This window comes from Bombina bombina, chromosome 3 (genome assembly GCF_027579735.1).
Source record: "Bombina bombina isolate aBomBom1 chromosome 3, aBomBom1.pri, whole genome shotgun sequence".
Classification (NCBI taxonomy): Eukaryota; Metazoa; Chordata; class Amphibia; order Anura; family Bombinatoridae; genus Bombina; species Bombina bombina.
The window spans coordinates 951,052,802-951,072,167 of NC_069501.1; the positions used below are offsets into that span (position 1 = coordinate 951,052,802).

The following is a 19,366-nucleotide window of genomic DNA, read 5'->3' on the forward strand; positions in this document are numbered from 1 at the left end:
CTTAAAATATATATCATATAGCATGCTTATTATAGAAAAAAGGAAAAAGCATTGACACAGATAATAAGCTGCCTTATCAATCCAGAAAAAAAAACCTATGCTTATCCACAATTAAAGGGGCTGAAGGCTGACAAGAAAAATGAAATGTGCAGTTGACTTGTATTCATACAGTTTAGAGTTAGTAGGTAGCCATGTAGCAATGTAAAAGCATGCATAAGCAGATGTTAGCAACAGGATAATAGCAAAGCATACAGGACTATTCCTTGCCTAGAAGGACCCTAAGAGAATAGCACTCCATGTTGGGGTCTTCACCTAGGATTATGTACGATCACACCTGTTACTCCACAATGCATGTCTAGTGCCATCAGCTGTATGATCTCCAGGACACCTCTGGCACACTTTCGGTGCTCGTTAGAGTAACAACTGGCTACCGTTCTTCCGTGGTTACAATTAGTGGCCACAGTTAATGCTCATACTTAGCGGACCTTGCTGAGTAGAAGTATAAAATGCTTCATGTGTTACGCAGCTCAGGCAATCACAGTGCGGCTTCGTCATGGCATTACTGTGCTGTAGTAGTCTCTCCCTACCGGGAATTTAAGCTATCTTACTTTGGCAACACGTGTAGTGTTTTATACTTTGATTTTTGTAATTTGCATTTTTGATACTGTCATGTGTATATTTTCATCCCGTCGCCTAGGGGGACCTATGAATATTGATTTTTGTATTTAAGGGAAGTTACTAAGGTACCCTTTAAATTAACCCCTTTCCTTCCATAAGTCAGGGAGAGTCCACTACTGCATTACTTACTGTTGGGAAATACAACACCTGGCCACCAGGAGGATGCAAAGACACCCCAGCCAAAGGCTTAAATATCCCTCCCACTTCCCCTATCCCCCAGTCATTCTTTGCCTTTCGTCATTATAGGAGGTGGTAGAGAAGTGTCAGAAGATTTGGATAGTCCTGTAATGGGTATGTTCCCTTCTGGAGTTTTAAGTAATCATGTCAACCTCTCAGTGAGAGTATTGATGAACGTTAGAGTCTGGAGATGCAGGGAAAGTTTTTCTTTGAACCCATTCAGACTGTCGCCTAACAGCTCCTCAGCAATCAGTATTGACGAGTTTCACTGCTTGCTGTTACACACTCAAGTCCATGTCAGAAGCGCCACTGCAAGAGACTGTTACACTTGAGAGGCTGTGTCTGTTCCACAGCATGTATCCTGGAGGGTAAGACCGTTTTATATATACATTATTTCTATACAGGGTCACAGTGTGGCTTTTTTATGCCTCAATGGGATCAAGGGTTAATATCTCCTTCAGGGAGATTAGTTGAACAGCTTGGGGCTATTTATAACTGCTATAATGTGAGAGTTTTTGGGCTCATAGACTGTGTGCTTTTGGCTTGGAATAAATAGGTTTCACTTTTGTTTTTGAGTGTTGCGCAGCTCATAATAGCTTAGCGCCTTTTTCATAGCAGGGGAAGTCCTGTCCTGTGCACCAACGAAAAGACTGGGTGCGATCTTTTCATTTTCCTATGATCCTGCTGCGGACATCACTCCTAAGGAGAGCGTTTTCACTATTAGCTGTCTAGGAGGTGGTGAGTGCCCCAGCCATTGGGATATAAAGGTTTCGTTTTTTTAATAAAAGCATTTACCTTTTGTCTGTCCTTCTGTGAATATATCTTAGATATGGAGGACTCTGATACTACATTAGAAGGTTCCGCTCCGTCTGTATTGATTAATAATTCCTGTTTATATTGTGAGGAGGCAGTGGTTTGCCGACTGCTTAATTTGTTCCATTTGCCTAAGCACTGTTCTAAAGTCTAAGAAGGGAGACAAGCCTGCTAATACTCATAGCGCTATTAGCCCCTCTGAGCCGTATACCTCTCATCAATCTGGGTCCCAAGAGATTACTACCCTTTCTACACTACCCGCTCCACATGCAGTTCCCTGCAGCTCAACTAATCCTCCATCTGGAGGGGGTCTTTTTCCGGCTGACTTAAACGCACAGTTACAATCGGCGGTGTCTGCGGCCCTGAGTGCCTTACCACGCTCTAGCAAATGTAAGTTCTCCTGACCTAGAGTCATCTAAATATTTGTCGGATCTAGCTACTATGTCCCAGCTATCCGAGGATGAGTTAACCTCTGTAGCTTCAGAGGGTGATCTTTCTGAGTCAGAGACTTCAGTTTCTAAATCTCCTTCAGCGGAGGAACCCTCCTTTAGATTTAAAAAGCATCTGCGTTTTTTATTAAAGGAGGTTAAGTGTACTACTATTCCTCTGGAGGATAGTTCTTCTTTTAGAGAGCCTATGGATAAGAAAATGGAAACCTTTCTGAGAAAGATGTTTCAACATACAGGGTTTTTGTTTTAACCGGCGGCAGCTGTAGCCGCGGTTGCTGGAGCAGCTACCTACTGGTGCGACACTCGGTCAGAGCTCATTGAGGTGGAGACTCCCCTCGAGGCTATTCAGGAGAGAATTAAGGCTCTGAGAATTGCTAACTTCTTTATCTGTGACGTGAATATGCAAATTATTCGCCTTAATTGAAAGACTTCTGGCTTTGGGGTCCTAGCCCGTCAGGCTCTCTGGTTAAAGTCTTGGTCTGCGGATATGACTTCTAAATCCAGACTCCTTTCTCTTCCTTTCAAGAGGAAGTTTTTATTCGGTCCAGGGCTGGACTCCATTATTTCCACGGTTACCGGAGGGAAAGGTGCCTTCCTACCGCAGGATAAGAAAAATAGGCCTAAGGGACGGCAATTGTCTAATTTTCTGACAAATCACAACGACAGCAATCCTCATCCAACTCCGAGTACTTGGAAGCCGGCTCAGTCCTGGAATAAGTCCAAACAGACTAAGAAAGCCGCCAAGAACAAATCGGCATGAAGGGACGGACCCCGATCCGGGATCAGATCGAGTAGGGGCAGACTGTCTTTTTTTTCAGACACTTGCTTCCAGGATGTACAGGATCCTTGGGTCCTGGAGGTTGGATTTCAAGGATACAGGATAGGAGTCAAGTCTCATCTGCCCAGTGGCAGATTCCTACTCTCCAGTCTGTCTACAAGACCAAAAAAGAGGGCTGCCTTCTTAGGTTGTGTACAGGATCTCTCCTCTCTAGGAGTAATTGTCCCGGTACCTACAGGAGAGGTTTGGGGTTTTATTCAAATCTTTTCGTGGTTCCAAAGAAAGAGGGAACTTTTCGTCCAATTCTGGACTCAAAGTGCCTAAACAAGTTTCTGAGTGTTCCCTCTTTCAAGATGGAGCAAATACGGTCAATCCTTCCTCTGGTTCAAGAAGGACAGTTTATGACCACCATAGACCTGAAGGATGCATACCTTCACATTACGATACACAGGGAACATTTTCAGTTCCTAAAGTTTGCCTTTCTGGACCAGCACTTCCAGTTCATAGCTTTTCCGTTTTGCCTAGCTTTTGCTCCAAGTATATTTTCAACATTTCTGGGGGCTCTTCTAGCCATTGCCAGAACATGAGGTATTGCAGTAGCGCCTTAACTGGATGATATCTTGGTGCAGGCACCATCTTTTCGTCTAGCGGAAGAACATTCGGAGTCCCTTCTCAGTCTTCTTCGATCACATGGATGGAAGATAAACTTGGAAAAGCGTTGTACAAGGGTGAATTTCCTGGGGACAATAATAGATTCCATATCCATGAGAATATTCCTCACAGATCAGAGACATTGCAAGCTAACTAATGCATGTCTTGCCCTCCAGGCCTCCTTGATACCCTCAGTGGCCCAGTGTATGGAGGTGATTGGACTCATGGTGTCCTGTATGGATATCAGTCCCTTTGCCAGATTCCATCTCAGACCCTTACAACTATGCATGCTGAGACAATGGAACAGTGACCATTCAGATCTGTCTCAACAGATTGTGCTGGACAACCTGTCGAGAGACTCGCTCTCTTGGTGGCTCTGTCCTGATCATCTGTCCCAAGGCACGTGCTTCTTGGGACCGCCCTGGAAGATCGTGATTACTGGTTGGGCTGGGGAGCCGTTTGGGGTGCCAAGAAGGCACAAGGACTGTGGACTTAAGCAGAGTTCTCCCTTCCGATCAATATATTGGAACTCCGGGCAATCTTCAATACCTTGAAGGCTTGGCCTCTTCTGGGTTTGTCCCAGTTTATCAGATTCCAATCAGACAATATAACCTTGGTTGCCTACATCAACCATCGGGGGGGAACAAGAAGTTCCTTGGCAATGAGAGAAGTATCTCAGATACCAGAGTGGGCGACTCATAGATGTACGTTGTCAGCGATCCACATTCCGGGTGTGGACAACTGGGAAGCAGACTTCCTCAGCAGGCAATCTTTTCACCCAGGGAAATGGTCTCTCCACCCCGAGGTGTTTGCAGAGATATGCAGCGAGTGGGGGACGCCGGAGATAGATCTCATGGCATCCCGCCTTAATACCAAGCTACCCAGGTTTGGGTCAAGGGATCCTCAGGCGTAATTGATAGATGCCGTATTAATACCATGGAGATTCAGATTCATATCTTTTTCCTCCATTACCGCTTCTCCCTTGTGTGGTGGCTTGTATCAAGTAGAAGTGAGCATCAGTAATACTGATTGCTCCATCGTGGCTGTGAAGGACGTGGTTTGCGGATCTGGTGAGGATTTCCTTATCTCCTCAGTTGAGGTTACCTTGTCACAGAGATCTGCTGACTGTGTGGAGATTGAACGCTTAGTCTTAGCCAAGAGAGGGTTCTCTGATGGTATTATTGACACTCTGGTACAAGCTCGTAAGCCAGTTCCTCGTCGTATCTACCATAAAGTGTGGAGGACTTACTTGTACTGGTGTGAAGAGTGTGGCTTTTCCTGGCATAAGGTTAAGGTTGCCAGAATTTTATCTTTTCTCCAGGATGGACTGAAGAAAGGGTCTGCAAGTTCCCTAAAGGAACAGATATCGGCCCTGTCGGTGTTACTGCACAAGAGATTGGCTGAGCTTCCGGATGTGCAGTCTTTTGTTAAGGCTCTGACTAGGATCAGACCTGTGTTTAGATCTAGGGCTCCGCCTTGGAGCCTAAATCTTGTTCTTACTGTTTTGCAGCAGGCTCCATTTGAGCCTATGCATACGGTTGATATTAAATTGTTATCTTGGAATGTTCTTTTTTTGTTTGCTATTGCCTCTGTGTGCAGAGTTTCTGAGATTTCTGCTTTGCAATGTGACTCCCCTTATCTTGTTTTCCATGCTTATAAGGCGGTTTTACCTACTCAATTAGGGTTCCTTCCTAAGGTGGTGTCGGATCGTAACATTACAAGAAATTGTTGTTATTTCCTTGTGTCCTAATCCTTCTTCAGCGAAGGAACGCTTGCGTCACAATCTAGATGTGATTCGTGCCTTGAAGTTCTATCTAAGTATCTACTAAGGAATTCAGACAATCTTCCTCTTTGTTTGTCATCTATAAGGGGAAGCGTAAAGGGCAGAACGCTACTACGACTTCCCTATCTTTCTGGTTGAGGAGTGTCATCCGCTTAGCTTATGAGACAGCGGGGTAACAGCCTCCTGAGAGAATAACGGCTCATTCCACTAGAGCAGTGACTTCCTCCTGGGCTTTTAAGAATGAAGCCTCTATGGATCAGTTTTGTAAGGTGGCTACCTGGTCCTCCTTACACACTTTTTCTAAATTTTACAAGTTTGATGTGTTTGCTTCAGCAGCTTTCGGGAGAAAAGATTTGCAGGCTGTGGTGCCCTCAGAATAGGGTCTGCCTCTTCTTTTGTTCCCTTCTGCTATTCATTCAGTGTCCTCTGGAGCTTGGGTATAGTTTTCCCAACAGTAAGGAATGAAGTTGTTGACTCTCCCTGCCTTATGGAAGGAAAACATAATTTATGCTTACCAGATAAATTCCTTTCCTTCCTGGCAGGGAGAGTCCACGACCCCGCCCATAATTTATTTTTATTTTTTTTATTTTAATTAATCTGGTAAGCACACATTATGTTTTTTTTTCCCTATTCTTATTTCCCCCCGCCTCCTTTTTCTTACTTTATTTATTATTCATCTGGAACCTCCTTTGCATCTCTGGATACACTCAATAATTTTTTATATCCAGGGCTTTCCCGTGCATCTTTTTTGATGTGTAGTTGGTGTTTCAATTTAGAATAAATATACATACACACACACAAACACACACACATATATATATATATATATATATATATATATACACACACACACAAACATGTAGTTGCAGAATGACTGCCCAGTGATTGCATTTATAAACATTAGAAAATACATTTTGCAGGAAACATTGCTCATTTTTGGGGCCTTGCTATATCCTAATTGCTTCTTCATAAAACATTTTAGCCTTCAGGCATGTAGGAAAGCACTCCCTCCCTCCCTATGCTTATGTTATAAATGTATAATGAATTCTGCTTTGTATCACAAAAGAGCGCAATGGTTTGCATGTTTAGATTACAAGTTTTCAGTAATATAATATATACATGTCAGAGATTTATTGCAGACTATATTGCCAAACTTGCTTAAATGTGTATGTTATTTCATTTTTAAAGTTTACAGAGATTGTAAAATATGATTTTTAATAAATGCTTAAAAGGACATTGCAATTTATTTTTGTCTCTTAACATGTTCCTTATTAAACCAGCTGTGGGTTATTACATGTTTAGGTTAATTTTTGTAATTGAAACAACAGCTGATTTCATCATTAAAGGGACAGTCAACTCCAAAATGTTTATTGTTTAAAAAGATAAATAATACCTTTATTACCCATTCCCCAGTTTTGCATAACCAACACAGTTATATTGCATACGAAGAGAGAAGCGCTCTACCAGAAACGAACAACAGCTCATCAGCTAGTTCTATGGTGATTTACCACCCGGAAGCATCCTCTTTTAGACCAGTGTGCTTTTCACAGAGGAAAACTTTCCTGAAGTATATCAGTCTGATCCCGCCAAGTAAGGCCAGTCCAGCCTCGAAATACCAGGCAATTCTCTTCTGAACAAGGAACTTGACAACCCCAGACGATCATTTCGGCCTCCTATTGGCCTTGTCAGTGAGGTGCAGCCACATTCCTCTAAGCACACTGGGCAAGGAGTCCATGTATGGTTTCCCCCATCGCCCATAGGGAGACTTCCCCAGGGTCATATTAATTTGCAAACGAAGAGAGAAGCGCTCTACCAGGAATGAACAACAGCTCATCAGCTAGTTCTATGGCGATTTACCACCCGGAAGCAGCCTCTTTTAGACCAGTGTGCTTTTCACAGAGGAAAACTTTCCTGAAGTATATCAGTCTGATGCCACTGTGAAATGCCTGGTATTTCGGGGCTGGACTGACCTTACTTGACGGGATCAGACTGATATTGTTCTCTAGTCCAAGGACAAACCTTTTGAACAGTATTTAGAATTGCAATCTTATCTCTTGTAATGTGGTCAATTACAGACAGGTATAAATGAGCTCCTGCGCAAGTTCAGCAGCCACTTTGCAGTATGCAGCAGGATCAGAATGTTATGAAATGCAATCCAGCTATTATCTGTAGTTTGGAAAAACTACAATTTTTAAATGTAAACTGCAGGAAAAGCAGACAAAATAAATAATCAAAATCCAATGCAACTTTTTTTTAACAATACATAATTAAATATGTTAAGGAGAATTCAATTTTGAATTTAATGTTCGTTTAGGTTGCAAATAGTCTAGCTACTGTTACCTTACTCTGACATTTTGCTTCTTTATTAAAGTTAAAGTATGGAGCACTTTGTTTTGTTAACTCAATTTTTGCTTGCTATAATAAGGGTAGCTAACTCTCCCCCACAGAACTTCTGAATGACCTGTAGGTGACTCTGCACTGATGGTGGTGGTAGGTGGAGTGATACAATGGCCCCACTATACATATTTTTCACAAATGTGCCGTGATTGTACCCCTTTGGCTGCCAAAAACTCATACATTAATTATTTTACCCTTTTGGCTGCCAGTAACACACACACAGCATTAATTGGAGCCTCTTTGGCTATTAGTAGCATACAATTAGCATTGTTACATCATCATTGTTCTAAAAAACACAGAGTACTCAATTCACTTTAGTCCCTGGGGTGAGAGGCGAGAGATAACACCATCAAAACATTACAATTAATAACCCATGCTCAGTCATTACCTAAGCACTCTATAGTGCTAGACATAGATGCTGAAAAAATATTTTGACAGGGTAGACGGGACATTTATGTTGGCTACTCTGTTCAGATTTGGATTTATTACTCTGTTCAGATTTGGATTTATCAAGTTATTGTTATTTATCAATATGCAACTCCCCGGGTGCAAGAATCAAGGTGAACGGAGATCTTTCAAACCACTTTACAATGGAACTAAACAGGGGTGTCCCTTTCTCCCATCCTGTTTGTTTTGACTGGCGAGCAGAATCAGATCCAAAAATAAAATTAAGGGCCTACTCCTAAACTCATCTGAATATAAACTATCCCTATTCACAGATAACATTTTATTAACTTTAGTGGATCCCTTATCATCCTTACAACACTTAGACAAATAAATATTGGAATATGGCAAATGGCCCAAATTTTTAGTAAATAAAAACAAATCAGTAATACTTAACATTATAGCACTGGCCACCATTGTGCAAAAGTTAAAGCTACAGACGAATTATCACATAGCTCCCCATGATATCAGATTTTTTTTTTTTTTTTTTAAATTACACAGCCCTAAATAATTCCATCAAAGCAGAATTGCTCTCTTGGCAGAATATATCATTATGGCTAGGTCAAATTTCTGTGATCAAAATGTCAATATTACCTAGGTTTTTTTATACTTATTTCAAATAACACAAATTCCTGTGCTTCACAACTACTTCAAAGAAGCACAAGCTAAGATTAATATATTTATCTGTGATGGCATACATCCCATGATGCCTAGGTCACTATTATATAGACAAAAAAACAGGGGGGGGGGTTAGGAATACCTCACCTTTTACTTTATTTTCAAGCCACCCATCTAGTCTGAATTTAGAACTGGCATAGAGGGAGGGGAAAAAAACAATGGGTGGGGATTGGGGAAGATTTAGTATAAATAAATAACTTAGGACGCCAATGATGACAAAAATCATTTTATATTTGAGACATTATCTATATGGGATACCATATTGCGTAAGAATAGTTGAATTACTTCTACATCATCCACGCTTACAAGTATCTTAGAGAATCCGAATTCAACATTACATGGGTCCAAAACTGATATAAGTCGTTCAACATTCCATTGTAATATTCCAATCTACAAAATCTTAAGACTGGACACAATCAAACTATTTTCAGAGCTTAAAAACAAAATAGGCCCAAGGTTCAGGCATTGATTATTTTATTTTCAAGTCAGAGATTATTTAAATAATCACAAACAGAAATCTAACTTCACTAAATCCTTAACACCATTTGAGAAATGTTGTACCACATGAAGCCCATCACAACACTAACTCTCAATATTTTTAAAAGCCATTAATGGAGGTTGATTCTCATTAACCCCTCCTTATGTTAGTTAATAGGAAGACCTCCAGATTTCTTTAACTAAAAAAGGTTAGAAACATTTTTTTTTATAAACTGGGAAGAGGTAATAGTCGAAGATGCAAGGAGCAGGTCATTGTTGGATCTTAGTGGGATTGAGGCCGCTTCTATACTAATGAATACCATGCATAAAATAGATAAAATGTCACTGACTTGGTTATTCTAGTTTTCTTACTTCTTATATAGAAACCTATAAATGGTGACTTGATGCTACCGGAGATCCACCAGCCAGCTTGAACCTCACCATATGTTCCTTGCAATCAAACAGCAGGTCATTGTTGGATCTTAGTGGGATTGAGGCCGCTTCTATACTTATGAATACCATGCATAAAATAGATAAAATGTATGTCACTGACTTGGTTATTTTAGTTTTCTTACTTCTTATATAGAAACCTATAAATGGTGACTTGATGCTACCGGAGATCCACCAGCCAGCTTGAACCTCACCATATGTTCCTTGCAATCAAACCTAACCACTTTCTACATTGTTTGACCATTATAAGTTAAAACTGTGTACTAGCCTTCAGTTGTTTAATGATACTTCTGTACATATTAACCCTTTTACTTCTTTCTTTTTGCTCTCAGTTTAATTTAAGCTTTTATGAAACCAAGACTGATATATCAGTTGTATCAGAATACTTAAATAATAGATTATATGACAAATCAAAATAACATGTTATTTATTGTATTTATGCTTTATTATGGATATTTACAAAATTAAATAAAAAATAAAAATATTAAAAAACAAACACAGAACAATGATTTTACCCGGTGGTTAAGGTAGCACACACAGAGCAGTGTTTTAACACCACCTGGCAGTACCACATAAGTCAGTGATTTTTTTTTTTTTTTTCATTCTTGCCTGCTAGAAACAAATAGAGCAATACATGTGCAGTGTTGCATCTTTCAGCGTTATATTTGAAATGCACAGAGACACCGGAGACATTTAAAATGTAGCTACAACTTAGATGACATTTAAGTGTCCAGTATCCTATATTATAAAAGGCCAAGTGTGTTTGTCCGAAGAGGTCATGCGCAGTAGAGACTGCGCACGAGGACAAACACACCTGGCCTTCTAACTGTCTTCCCCCGGCGTCGCGTGTGGTGGAGTGGGCGTGGCCGACGGGCGTGGCGTGGGCGTGGCTCGGCCGTGGGCGTGGCCGGACGTGACATGGGCGTGGTCGAGCATGATGCGGGCGGGGCTGGGCGGGGCCAGGTGCCGAGTGTGTGGCTGTGCACAGTGAGTGAATCATAAGAGGTGCCGGGTGTGTGGCTGTGCACAGTGAGTGAATCATAAGAAGACAGAGAGCTCTAAAAAGAAGGGGATAGTGAGAGCAGAAGAGGGGGATAAAGAGATTGGGGAGATAGCACAAAAGAGATTGGGGAGATAGCACAAAAGAGATTGGGGAGATAGCACAAAAGAGATTGGGGAGATAGCACAAAAGAGATTGGGGAGAAAGAGAGCAAAAGAGATGAGGGGGGAGAAAGAGAGAGCAAAAGAGATGAGGGGGGAGAAAGAGAGAGCAAAAGAGATGAGGGGGGAGAAAGAGAGAGCAAAAGAGATGAGGGGGGAGAAAGAGAGAGCAAAAGAGATGAGGGGGGAGAAAGAGAGGGGGGAGAAAGAGAGAGCAAAAGAGAGGGGGGAGAAAGAGAGAGCAAAAGAGAGGGGGGAGAAAGAGAGAGCAAAAGAGAGGGGGGAGAAAGAGAGCAAAAGAGAGGGGGGAGAAAGACAACAAAAGAGGGAGAGAGACAGCAAAAGAGAGGGGGGAGAGAGAGCAAAAGAGAGGGGAGAGAGAGAGCAAAAGAGAGGGGGGAGAGAGTGCAAAAGAGAGGGGGGGAGAGAGCGCAAAAGAGAGGGGGGAGAGAGGGGGGAGAGCGCAAAAGAGGGGGGGGGGAGAGAGAGAGCAAAATAGGGAGAGAGACAGCAAAAGAGAGGAGGGGAGAGAGAGAGAGCAAAAGGAGAGACAGCAAAATAGGGAGAAAGACAACAAAAGAGGGAGAGAGACAGCAAAAGAGAGGGGGAGAGAGAGAGCAAAAGAGGGAGAGAGAGAGCAAAAGAGGGAGAGAGACAACAAAAGAGGGAGAGAGACAACAAAAGAGGGAGAGAGACAACAAAAGAGGGAGAGAGACAGCAAAAGAGAGGAGGGGGGAGAGAGAGAGCAAAAGAGAGGGGAGAGAGAGAGAGCAAAAGAGAGCGGGGAGAGACACAGCAAAAGAGGGAGAGAGACAGCAAAAGAGAGGGGGGGGGAGAGAGCACAAAAGAGAGGGGGGAGAGAGAGAGCAAAAGAGAGGGGAGAAAGAGAGAGTAAAAGAGAGGGGATATAGAGAGAGAGAGCAAGGGGTGGGACCGCTGTACTGCAAAAAAATGGCCCGTGTGAACGGGCTTTAAGACTAGTTTGTATATAAACAGACAGACTGATATCATTTTGGAATATTTGGTTGAATACTGGACACCTGGCAAATAATTATTGTTTTGTAGTGTATGTTTACAGGTTTATTGCAGTGATCATGCTGGTATGTTTGCATTTGGGTCTATTAAAAATTAAAACAAGAAGTGTGATTTCACTTCTGGTTACTCACAACACTGTTTCCAGTATTGTGGTTTTGTTGTTATACTGTATGTATGTATGTATGTATATTATATTATATATTTCCTTTTTTGTAAGCTATGTTTTTGTTGTTGATTTTCTATCTATCCTTCTAATCTATCGATATGTGTATTGCTTAACCTTTTAAGGCCATTATGGCGTTCTATTCCGTCCTAACCGCACTGTGCTTTAGCACCGTTTAGCACCTGAAGCCAACCGCACTTCCTGGATGCGATCGTGGTCTGGAGGGCAAGCCTTGCGTCATAGGGACGCTCCAATGACCCAATCCCACCATTGAAATCTTGCGATCGCATGCACGATCGCAGGATTTTAATTTGTTTGCATCTGAACTTTTTCCTGAAGTACACAAAGTAACCTGGTCATAAAAGGGTTAAAAAGAAAGATAATCCCTTTATTTACCAATCCCCAGTTTTGCAAAACCAACACTGTTATAGAAATATACTTTTTACCTCTGTAATTACCTTGTATCTAAGCTTCTTCTAACTGCCTCCTTCTTTTGACAGTCTTGAATTTCAGTCAAATAGTTCTGACTCTTAAATAACTTATCGTGCATGAGCACAATGTTATCCATATGAAACGCATGAACTAACGCCCTCTAGCTGTGAGAAGATGTCAAATGCATAGATTTAAGAGGTGTCCTTCAAGGGCTTAGAAATTAGCACATGAGCCTACCTAGGTATAGCTTTCAACTAAAAATAACAAGAAAACAAAGCAAATTTGAATATAAAAGTAAAATAGGAAGTTGTTTAAAATGACATGCCCTATCTGAATTGTGAAAGTTTAATTTTGACTTTACTATCTCTTTAAGTTAACAAGTATTGAAATTCACCTTCACTTATATATTCACCAATATTCCTCATTAAAATACAAAAATATATCAGATTTCTTTCCATTGAAATTACCCAACTGCACTTTCTCATGTATATTATATATATATATATATATATATATATATATATATATATACACACACACACAAACAAAAAAGGTATCGGCGCACAACCATTTTCAAAAGCACAACATATTTTTTGAACTGCTGCAAAAAAATGCCTGCAAACAACATCAAGAGACAACTAATATTTTTAAATAAAATTGGGATCTTAGTCACACAATATGGCCATATTTTGCTTAGCCAGTCACCACTTACAAGGTGCCCCAATATAGACTGGTCCTAACACTACAGTCCTTTTGCCACAGAGGGCTGAATCATTACTGCTTTTACTCTTCATAATAGAATGAGACTCCCTAGCTTAATATTCACAACTCCATTACACTGTCATGAGCACACCTGAGCTTGGGTGGGGTGCTTAAACCAATGGGAGATGGTCAGTCTCTCTGATTATTTTTAAATACAGATACAAATTTATTTATTTTTAGCACACCTTACAAAGAGTTTATATATATATATATATATATATATATATATATATACTGTATATATATATATATATATATATATATATATATATATATATATATATATAAACTCTTTGTAAGGTGTGCTAAAAAAAATTATTTTGTATCTGTGTATACCTGTATATATATATATATATACACACATACTGTGGGCAAAAAAAAAGTTATGTATATGGAAAGGTAGAAATGATGCATGTTAACATTCAAACATTCTTAGTGTAAAACTGAAACTTGCATGGAATGCATGTCTACATTCAAATAATACTAAGGTATTCAAGAATCACTGATAGATTGATAACGTTTTAGGAAACTTAAATCAGTGGCCTCCAGAAATTGTCAAGCCCTGGCTTAAAGGGACATACTAATGAAACACTATGCTGGGAGTACATGGTATTTCAACACATTTTGCTATATAGGCACATAAAAATTTATTTTTTCCTCTGCAACAGACTAATGTCTGATATAAGCACTTTGCATGTGGTCAATGTGGCAGAGTGTGTTAAAATATTGCCCCAGGATATTATTTTATTTTGTTGTCCCTTTAAGTCTAAACTATACACTGTATAATAATAAAAAAAAATATTAAGTGTCAGTGACACCTAGTGGTAAAGAATGAGTGTTACAATAAAAATGGGACATATTACTAAATTCTCTCCATGTATTGGCTCCTTGCAAAATTACATATGATATTTTTTATTAATCTAGGACAGTAGGTTTGATAAAAATGATAGCTGCACTAATAAAAGCTTAAATACCCGATAAACTTTCCAAATTATGTTCCTATCACCCATATGTTACCTACAACATAGTGAATCTGTGTTTAAAGGGACAGTAAGCTCAAAAATATTCCATTTTGTAAATGAAAGAACAGTATTTAAATAAGGCAAGGTTGTTTGATTATATTTTCAATATTGTAGGCTGCGTTTTTCCTCTTAATTAATCACAGGTTATTGTTCTCTGACAATTTACTCATCTCTATATAATCTCTCATTCTATCATTTTAATTTTATTCAGTATACATCGGTTGTGGAGTTTGTTGAAATCTGTTTATACAAAAGGGTAACTGTTTAATAATATTAACATTTTTAAACTTACTAGTAAAACTTAATGACCAACAATCTCTTGCAGACTATATCAGTGATGTAGGTTTCTACCAACGATCCGTGTTTTCACCCTTAAAGGGATGCTCCAGAAGACATTTATTTGTTCAAAGAAAAAAAAAAGCATACCTAATTTAATAGCATCACAAGGTAATTTGAGAAAACATAGTCATTTTATTTCTTAGGGCCTGTTTGACTAATGTGCCTACATATAAATTCTACCCTAACTTTAAAGGGACTGTCTAGTCCAAAAAAACTTTCATGATTCAGATAGAGAATGTAATTTTAAACAATTTTACAATTTACTTTTATAACCATTTTTGCTTTGTTCTCTTGGTATTCTTAGTTGAAAGCTAAACCTAGGAGGTTCATATGCTAATTTCTAAGCCCTTGAAGGCCGCCTCTTCTGTCAGGACATTTTGACAGTTTTTCACCACTAAAGGGTGTTAGTTCATGTGTGTCATATAGATAACACTGTGCTCACGCACGTGGAGTTCCAGGGCGCCAGCACCGATTGGCTAAAATGGATGTCTGTCAAAAGAACTGAAAAAAGGGGGCAGTTTGCAGAGGCTTAGATACAAAGTAATAACAGAGGTAAAAAGTGTATTTATCTAACTGTGGTGGTTATGCAAAACTAGGGAAAAGATAATAAAGGGATTATCTATCTTTTTAAACAATAAACATTCTGGTGTAGACTGTCTCTTTAATAGTTTATTTATGAGAATCTATGTCCAGAGAAGCAAACGTGAGTAATATGTACTTAAAGGGACATGAAACCCAAATTTTTTCTTTCATGATTTAGAAAGAACATGCAATGTTAAACAACTTTCTAATTTACTTCTATTATCTAATTTGCTTCATTCTCTTGATATCCTTTGCTGAAAAGCATATCTAGATAGGCTTTGTAGCTGTTGATTGGGGGCTGCACATAGAAGCCTCGTGTGATTTGCTCACCCATGTACATCACTATTTCTTAAACAAATTATATCTAAAGAATGAAGCAAATTAGATAATAGAAGTAAATTGGAAAGTTGTTTAAAATTGTATTCTCTAACTGAATCAGGAAATAAACAATTTGGGTTTAGTGTCCTTTTAATGGTACTTATGCAGGACAGTTCCTTAGAACACAGAGAATGTTAGTATTGGTTCAAATTATAAAAGTGTACAAAAAGGACAAGCAGTCTTATGTGTATGGTGTGTACAAGATACAAGACAAAAGGCCAGGTTCTCTCTGCATGAAAACAGGTGACTTTAACAGATTATGTTCTCTCTGAATGAAAAAGGGCGATTTTAAAAGATTGTGTTGATTAAGGACATAATTCAGCTTTGGCGGTTGTGGCGCTTGAAAGCTCCAGCTAGACACATCTGGTTCCAAGGAAAACATAGCTCCTGAATGTATAGTATTTTGTATCAAACCTTAAAAAATTGCAAGGATTATAGATAGATAGATAGATAGATAGATAGATAGATAGATAGATAGATAGATTATATACATTTAGAATACAAGATATCTCTATATTGTATTGCTGCAGAATTTGTGTTGTTTTAGAAATAAAGATAATAATTTCTATCTTAAAAGTAGGTGCAACCAGGAATTTCTCTCTTAAAAGTAGGTGCAACCAGGGTAGCAAACAAACGTCTGCACAGGAAATAATATTCACTAACCTGTATTGATTTAACAATATCCGAACAGATATAATCCGATATCCTAATATATTTTCAGTCCTCAAGAGCTGGTATTTGACAATATTCCTTTAAATGAATAACATTTTAACGATATACAGATCAACAATAAGCAACCTTATTTTAAATAATTGTACAAAACAAGCCAAACAAATATTGTTTCCCCCAGAAATCATTATCTTTTTGCTTCTAAAATACACTTTTAAAGACTCCTTAAAGGGAAATACAACCCACATCTTTTCTTTCTTGATTCAGATAGAGCATGTCATTTTAATCAACTTTCCAGTTTACTTTTACTATGTAATTTGTTTTGTTCTCTTGATATCCTGTGTTGAAAAAGATACTTAGGTAGACTCAGGAGCTGCTGATTGGTAGCTGCACATATTTGCCTCATGTTAGTGGCTCACCTAATGCATTCAGCTAGCTTCCAGTAGTGCAGTGTTGCTTCTTCAACAAAGGATACAAAGAGAATGAAGCAAATTAGCTAATAGAAGTAAATTGGAAAGTTGTTTAAGATTGTATTTTCTATCGGAATCATGAAAGATACATTTTGGGTTTTATGTCCCTTTAATGCCAGTATAGTGTTGCTCGGGTCAGCTGTAAAGAATAGCCAGTTTATACATGTACAATAAAATAATCTACCCATGTTTAGAACACTTCAAGACACGCTAGTTTTTTGTTTGCTGCATAGCAGTTAAAATATTATATCTGATTTATGACCTGTAGGGCTTAATTAGGCACCTTTTTTTCCCTTCTCACAACTTTTTGGTTTGACTTTGTCACCACCTGTTGGCACTGCAATCATTTGTACTGTGTATGCCCAGCCTGGCTGGAACCCAAGAAAAACAATAAAATAATGTAAATGCTAATAGAATCCTCTTTTGAATGACGGACAAAAAATTGGAAGAATTATCTCTATTGGAAACATTAACATGCAATCAAAAATACACCTTTAACATCAAAGAATATGATGTACAGTACTTAGAACACAATATGGTCTTTATTTGAATAAAAAAGGGCAAAACATAGTCATTAAAAGAAAACTGATAGTTTTCCACAACAGCACAAACCACACAATGTATTGAGACCAAACTAATACAGATATATAAATACATGCATGTGCAAATTTTAATTAACCTGTTTTTTTACAGATAGAAAAATGGTTAAACCATGACTTGCCAAGACCAAGGAGCTAGAGAGCTGTGGGTCCTAAATATTTTGTTTTTGTAGCTACAAATTATTTTGAATTATTCTAAATATACACTGGAATAAAATAATTCAGAAGCACACACTTTTGATATTTTTATCTCATTATATTAAAGTATACACTAATTCAACCCAGCAAAGAAAAGATGCAATGCATAAATGTAGATCTATATAGTTTGTAAAATATATAAACATTTTAATGGCAATAAAAACAAGTTATTTTCATAACCAAGTTAATATAGTTGTCTATATTAACAGCATTACTTTTTTTATTAAAAAAATCTTGTGTTTTGCTTATTATCAGCTCACTGCTACAGGCACATTTCATTGTTCAAAAGTCTTCCTAGAACCAACATTTTACTACAATGTTTAATGAGAAACCTGGTGCTTTTATCATAGTTTATATGAAATACTTTGATGCAGACATCTGTTCTATAGTTAGCATGGGCATTCTTACTAGTGAGTACTTGAAAGGTTAAAAAAATGTGTACAGTACCATACATGTACACTACTCAGCTGTGTCAAACAATATATATATAAGATAAGGAAGTGCCACTGTTTTTCATGCCTATCAAATACCCTTGCTTTAAAATATGCTGAAAATATGCGGTGTGGCATAGCACAGATTAAAAGGACACTAAAGTTGTCAACACATAATAGAGCTGTATCTCAGAGCTCAAGATAACAGCAGTCAGTCCATATCTAGTCTGTAAGCCCTTGTTTGTAAAAAAAAAGGGATGCCTGCACTGCATTGCTAAACTTTGAGCAGTCAAGGGGTTAATGATGAATTTATTCTCAAAAGCCTAACTACTGGAAAACTTGTTGAATTTTTGTATTACAAAAGATTGCTAACCTTCACAATAAGAGGATAATAGGTCAGGAAGCACAAGTATCATGAGATACTATATATATATAAAATGTCCCCTGTATATAAATATTCCAAACCCCCATCCCATAGCACATGCAGAGTATAAGAGTACAAACCGTTGTACCTCACACGTGTGTGACAGTGACAATGACAGCTAAGCAAACACAACCCTAGGACTTGCCAACTAGGAAACTATATGATAAAAGCATAGATGTGTGTGAATTTCTGTGTATATTCCCATCTTAGTGTAAGACAACAAGAGGCAAATAAAACTTTCTCATCCCCACCCAAGCTAGTTATTCTTGCAAACTGCCAGGGAGGATAGCAAGAGAAGGAAAGGGCAAGCTGACGCGCAGACAGCTGTCGGGAGCAGTATCTGATGCTGGAGGTGACAAGGGAAGAAGGAGCAGGCACCTTGTTAAACCGCGAGCACGAAGGGATGCAGGGAGCAGTGACTGCACTGATAGCCGCCCAGGGGATGCTGCTGCCAGTCCTACCTTTATGCCAGTCCCGTGCCCTCCTTCTTGTGCCTGGAGAAAGAAGTATGTCCCGGCCCCTTGGAGCTTGCAATGCTGCAGACTGACGCCCCGTGGCGGGGAGCCTTGGAGCAGCCTGGCAGAGGAACAACACGGAGAGATGTGCCGGCTGAGGGAAACACTTGCAAGAGCTAGGCAGAAACAATGCACACAAGGGGAGGAGGAGAAAAAGCTTCCCCTGCTGAAAAACGTAAGGAGAAAGCAGGCGATGTACTTAGCCTGTCAGAGGTGACGTGCTGCAAGCAGTCACTGGAGTGGAACATAAACATGCACACACTAGGGAGAGAGGCATCACTAATCACTTCTCAGTCAAATCTATTTCCTCATCTATATGGTACTATTTTACTTCAGAAATGTGTATGAGGGATTCACATGAGACTACCAACAATACTGCAGTATTTGTGTACCGAGCAATAAAAAGGAGAG

General features: G+C 39.1%; 1 protein-coding gene across 3 annotated transcripts in view; it reads right to left on the minus strand.

Annotated features, from left to right (window-relative positions):
- The window catches only part of ENOX1 (ecto-NOX disulfide-thiol exchanger 1), a 1,465,540-nt gene extending 1,446,505 nt beyond the window's left edge, over positions 1-19,035 (minus strand). For 2 of the 3 annotated variants that reach the window (XM_053707980.1, XM_053707982.1), the window contains exon 1: positions 18,902-19,035. The gene's annotated coding sequence lies outside the window, so the exon portion shown is untranslated. The remainder of the gene's footprint in view (positions 1-18,901) is intronic. The other variant, XM_053707981.1, reaches the window with a different exon arrangement.
- Between the last annotated feature and the right edge of the window lie 331 nt (positions 19,036-19,366).